Source organism: Dermacentor silvarum, chromosome 3, assembly GCF_013339745.2.
Source record: "Dermacentor silvarum isolate Dsil-2018 chromosome 3, BIME_Dsil_1.4, whole genome shotgun sequence".
NCBI classification, from domain to species: Eukaryota; Metazoa; Arthropoda; class Arachnida; order Ixodida; family Ixodidae; genus Dermacentor; species Dermacentor silvarum.
The window spans coordinates 195,397,547-195,403,765 of record NC_051156.1 but is presented as its reverse complement, the minus strand read 5'-3'; the positions used below and the strand labels follow the sequence as shown (position 1 = coordinate 195,403,765).

Below are 6,219 nucleotides of genomic sequence, written 5' to 3'. Positions count from 1 at the left end.
TCCAAGTCGTGTCGCGTCACTTTCGGAGTCATTGCTCCCGCAATCTTGACGATGTTGTCGCCTTGGTGGACGCGTTTCTTGACGCTGACTCATGGGGCTCTCTTGTGTCCACGTCGCATCGCGTCTGTTTCGGAGTCGTTGCTCCCGGCAATCTTGACGATGTCGTTGCCTTGGTGGACGCCTGTAACCCGGTCGCTTATGCTGACGTGGCAGAGAGGCCGACGGACTAGGCCTAACGACGTTCTCGGTCATTGCTTCCGTCCACCTCCTTTCTCATGTGCCGACGTGGCGTTCCGGGGATAATCAAACGCGCTGGTCGGCGATGACGGGGGATCCCTCTGGAGTGCCCAGCCATGCCGTGTGATGCTGCAGCTGGTCCAAGGAGCCTCGCTCGAACGTCTCCGAGGTCGACGGCTGCACGTTGGACTGACCGCGTCACGGGCTCGGCCGAACGTTCAAGTCCCTCCCGTCGCCAGTGCGTTGATGACGATGCGACCTTCTCGGCCCAGAGCCACGAACAGTGCCGTCTTTCCCTCGATTACGGCTCGGTTCACGTGCCTCGCGCGCTCGTGCGGTTCGGCACGCTCCGTGTACATCGCCGTCTTCTTCTCTCGCCACAGGCGGCCTCTCTTACATGTGACACATATCTTTGTTAATAATCTTGAAGAATGTTTGCGTCATTCGGTGTCTCCTTTTGTACGCTGATAAGTTTATCACGAGATAGAATCAGCACAGGATGCGAATTGTTACAGGAACACGCGATTTCTGTCACAAAAGGGTGTGCGTGCAACTTTTGCGTAATAATCCACTAAAACACGGGTTCGCTTTAGTCACAAAGTGTCCACTTTGTTATACGAATACTCACTTGATAACAATGCTTTGAAAAGAGCGACTTGTACGCGTGACTTAGTTAGTAATATTGGTTGACACCCGACTAACTTTCGAAAAACATGTTTCAAGCATTGCTAATGCATCCTGCAGAAGGTAGTTAAGTCGCATATCAAGAATAACAAAAAAAGTTACGAATATCAACAGCGTTGTTCGCTTGCATTCTTCTTCTGTCGGCTGGAGGTTAGAGTATAGTTCTTTTGTATGAATCTGCGTTAATTTGTCTAATGTGGCAAATTGAATCTGTTCAGCGACCTTAAATTCGTATCCGGTGCGATCGATTTCAGGACGCCTTTGAGCGTGTACTGCGCGTGTCTAATATTAAACCCCTAGAAACAAGCCGAAAATATCGCGATTACTTATTCTTGTAGAAACTAATTCACAACAACTTATCCTCTCCGCGGTTACTCTCAGCTGTAACGTTTTGCATGCCTCGCAAAACCTGCGTAATTACACAACTTTTTACGTAAATTGAGCTGGCACCTCCAACATTATAACACGTCTTGTAACACAAACAAGTAGCTTGCGTTACAATCTTGATATTTTCAGTTCTTGTATTTGCCCTTTACCTGACTCTCTCTTGATATTATATCACTTTTTGTTGCATTTTGTACGCTCTTTCACGTTTTCGTTTTGCTTTCTGTTTTTGTGTGATAAAAGTGTGACACCAATACGAAGGCGTAGAGCTGTTACTGGGCACTTGCAGAAATAAATGAAATGATGAAATGAAATAGTTGCTTGTGGAAACTGTAGTTGTCTGTCTGTTTTTCAGCAACAGCTGCCTGCATGTTTCGTCTGCTATGGCCGACTGTGTGGTATACGTGTTGCGGCAATTGTAGTTGCCTACTTTCTTTCTACACTAACTGTAATAATATTTATTGTTGGCAACAGTAGTGACCTGCATTCTTTCTACGTCGTGTCATTACTTGTTGTGGCAACTGCACTGTGTGCTTTCTTTTTGCGCTCACTGTTGTGGAAACTGTAGGTGTTCTAGTATACGCGTCCCATAGTAAAACCAACTGATATGCTCTCTCAAATGCTCTCTTACATAGGCCTTCATATTTTTTTGAGCGGAACATGCTAGCGATACTCGTTGCACGAACTGTTGTGGTCTACTTTCTAGGCAGCCTGTAACTGTACGTGTTCTACAGTTATAATAATAAATTTCAGTATTCATACGTAGTCATAGAGCATTGTCATAAACATACCCATATAGGACCCCATTTAGTTTCATACTGGCGTTATTTGTATTATGATTATATAAATCAAGGCATATATTAGGGAGAGAACGCTGCGAGTAGAGCAGTTGGCGGCGGGCAGTCTGTGTTCGTGCCGGCACATAGCCAATGGAGCGAAGTATGACGCGACTGCCTTGGTAATCGGGGATCGTGAGAGGCTGTGCGTGGGTGACGCGTGGGCGCAATTCACAACAACCGCCACAGACAGACCTCCGCTAATGCAGCGCTTTGTTTCCATACAGACGACGCGCTCTATCCTGGTGCCATATCGTAGCCATATCTACCCGCCGCGGTGGCTCAGTCAGCTAAGGCGTTACGCTGCTGGGCACGAGGTCGCGGGATCGAATCCTGGCCGCGGCGGCCGCATTTCGATATAGGCGAAAATGCAAAAACACCGTGTGTGCTTGCGTTTTAGTGCACGTTAAAGAACCCGATGAGGTCAAAATTACTCCGGAGCCCTCCACTACGGCGTGTCTCATAATCAGAACTGATTTGGGCATGTCAAAACCCCCGAAAAAAGATGAGCTGCGGTCTCTAAATGTGTACGTATGGGGGCGCACCATGTCACGTTATACACGGACGGACAGACGGAGCGACTTCCGAAGGAAGTCGCCCTAAAATGCTTATGCAATATATATGGAGATTATCGCGTTACTACTAAGATTGATACGACGAAGTTCATGGTGACAAACCAATGTACCAAGGCAGGCGTCGCGTGTCATTTATTCACGAGATGTCCTCGGCATAAAAAGTCAGCGCTTGTCTGCGTCGAATGAAGCGTTCAGTTCTTTCGCTTTCGACGCAGACTCTTACCCTACATAGACCTTAAGCGCGATGTAGAGAAAAATGGCGCAGTCCCTGTTGTCGCCTTACAGAGGATGGTGAACATTCTTCTATCAATAGCATTACAGAAAATGAGCGGCATGTCTTGAAAAGGGTAATAATGAGCTGGATAGGGTTGTTGAAGTAATAGGCGATAATACTGTGAACTCCTTCACTACCGCTAGAAATGTGGTCATGTTCTGTGCTCGAATGTTTTAACATTTTATTTGAAGACGTAGTAGTCACTAGATAGTGATACATCAAATTATAGCATGGATACTGGTATTAGGAATAGAATCATAGCAGTAATATATGCTCAGACAATTTTTGACCATTCATATTTGGCACTTCAATGAAGCAACTCAAGGGACGAATGAAATTTATAATTTGCTACATAGTATACATAATTGACAGTAAAACAATGTAAAATATACAAAATATACACATTGTTTCTAATTCCCAATTTTTGTAATTTGGATGACGCAACAAACTATATCAATATTTTTTTGCGACCAGTACTAGCCATATTGATGCCCAAGCTATGCGGGAAAGCAGTAGATTGGCAAACGTTAAAACGCGAAAGTTGTTATTCCACAGGGAGCATTTGTTTACGCTGTGCGACGTGCTCGTAGATAATGGATACTGACCATCCATTCAGGTAACTCCTGCAAGTGGCTGTGGCCGCCATAGCTGTAATCGTTGTAGTTTGCGGCAAGTCTTCGAGAATGTCGGGGAAAAAGTAGGCTTTCGCGTTCGTTTCTTCAGCCAGTTGCTCAAGTTTGGTTTCCGCCTCGTCGCCCATCGCCATAGTCACCACTTCCACCTTGGCATCAGCAGTTCCGGCTTGACTTCGCTAATGAAGGGCTCACGATTCTCATTGCCGTCGGTCAAAAGCACAATAGTGCCTCCTGGTGTCTGAGCGGACAGAATCTGCACGTAATAAACACAAATCATATCTTAAGGATGCAATATTAACAGTATTGCAATGTTTATACGCTCTGATTAATATTGCGCCCACGGAGCAACACCGTATCAATCCTTGCGCTGGCGCATTTGGCAATAGACATGAAAAAAAATGTTTAAATGTTTTTAATTGTTTCTGCCTCGCTTTAGGTACCATAATTCTGCTCTGGTGCAAGTGTAAGACACTGGTAGACTCTTACGCTGAGTGGCGACTTAAACTAGATGTTCCTATTCTTCTGTGAATGAAACTTGAAATCTTAACTTAAAAAAGAAATACCTGACATATTATAAAAGCACATATAATATAGAAACACAAAACGAAGAGGGTAAGTTCTCAAATGATGTATGTGCTGGCACGGGGAGCTTTGAAAATGCATCTTTTTTCTCATAGCTACCTTTATAAGATATACCTGATTGTCCAAATTAATGCTTTAAAATTTGGAACGGCCTTATAACTTTCTCATTGTGCGTTTAATACGCCCACATTCCAAAATAGTATCCGGCATCTCTTTCTTAACTTTTCATTTCTTTAAGCTTCGTCTCGACAAGCTTGGGAGGAATAATGCAATTGAAAGCCCACCGTAAAAAACCTTCATATTCAAGAAGGGAAAGAAAACTATAACACACGGTATCAACTGAAACTGCGTCATTAACTGAAAGGTCGCGCAGTGTCACAAACGAAGGAAGGCTCAAACGTATTTGCGCACGCTCAAGGGAAGGTACAGCCAACCCAGAGTCATTCACAGGTGAAGCCACTCGTGGAAGATAACTCTTTAGGGTATGACAGTTCCCTCTTTCCGCAAGATAACTGAATGCTAACTTACGCAACGTACTTCTGCTGTTGCTTATACTCGGAGCCTCAATGTTAGGGCGAAGTTTTTCTGACTCATTCAAGATTCAGAGTACGCCTGCAATAGCGACAGCGTGACGAGGTTAGACAGTGTTCTATGGCACACCGAAAGTTATGATCAATTATTATCGATTCGTGTAACTGCCGGTACGGCTCTGTAAAAAAGTGACAGCCGCGGTGCGTTACTATGCAAAGAAAGAAACAGAAATCGAACTGCTATGTCTGACGAATCGACTCATATCTTTGCTACATTTAAAAAAGATGGCACTGGCTGGGTCTGTTCTCGATGAAAGAACGGTATGAAACCAAAGTGGTAATATCCTCAGTGCAGCAAATGTACGTCTTCAAACGTGCTTAAACTTAAACACTTAAACAACTTAAACAGCCCAAAGATTTCTTGCATTTCTCTGAGGTTTTCGGCCTGTCTGTTGGGTTTGTATCGCGAATAATTACACAGTTAAAATAAATCAATGAATTTCACCGTAAATGACAGTATGTGTCCACAGAAAATACATCCAGCAGGCGTGACACTCTCTGCGCCCACCCCCTCCAGCAAATTAGGAAACAGGGCGCGTGATAATACAGCACATGAAGAAGATAAACTGAACAACATACAAAAGTCAGGAGGCCTAAATAAAAATAATAAATCAGCTAACAATCCTTGGAATGCAAATTGACGATGAAGCAAAGCCATCCCAGCGACAGTGTGATTTCCTAACGAATTTTTCAAATGATAAGCCGAGGTACTTAAGACTGCAAGAGTTGATGGCAACAAGCAGGGCATTTACTGTCCAGAATTATGAACTTAAAAAAGCAATAGCTGAAATGGAGCAATAGTATGGTAAAAATAAAGTAGAAATCCAAGTCTTTCAATGCACTCCGTGAAACTTCCTCACAATCTGAAGACTATCAGCCAAAAAGTACAGTGCCCCCTCTCCTATATTGGATGCTGATGTTAGTCATAGCCCATCCCATTCCTTCAAGGTCGACTACAAAGAAGAAAAAAACGTCACCGCGTGAGCGAATACGCGCAATTTCACTCACGACCCAAAAAATGTCAGTTTGTAAGCAAACATGAAAGCCATGGCTTAAGACCAAGGCAATTGTTTTTCCAGAAGTAAAGTAAAGCCCGTCATCGTAACAACCGAACAGATGCACCAAAGCAAAAAAAAACTCTATTTGCATATCTCAGAACTTGTACAAAGTTTAGCGAAAGATACGAACGCCATAGTGGGTCATGCTCTCCAGCCCTTTCTAGTGGGTCAATCCCTCCGGCGCTATTCCCGAGAAACGCCGCTCGGGCTTAGAGCTCGAGCCCTGAACTAACGGTCGGTCCAAAAGGCTGGTGCCTAATAAACGCCTTTACAAGTGGTGGAGGTGCGGGGTGCACCGCGTAAATCCTGGAGCTTCGATCCCGTACCCTTCGCTCAACCATGCCATAAGCCGCATCATTTCTGG

General features: G+C 44.4%; 1 protein-coding gene across 1 annotated transcript in view; it reads right to left on the bottom strand.

Annotated features, from left to right (window-relative positions):
* Positions 1 to 6,219, bottom strand: part of LOC125944420 (uncharacterized) — a 96,511-nt gene that overhangs the window by 30,516 nt on the left and 59,776 nt on the right. The gene's annotated exons all lie outside the window — the stretch shown is intronic.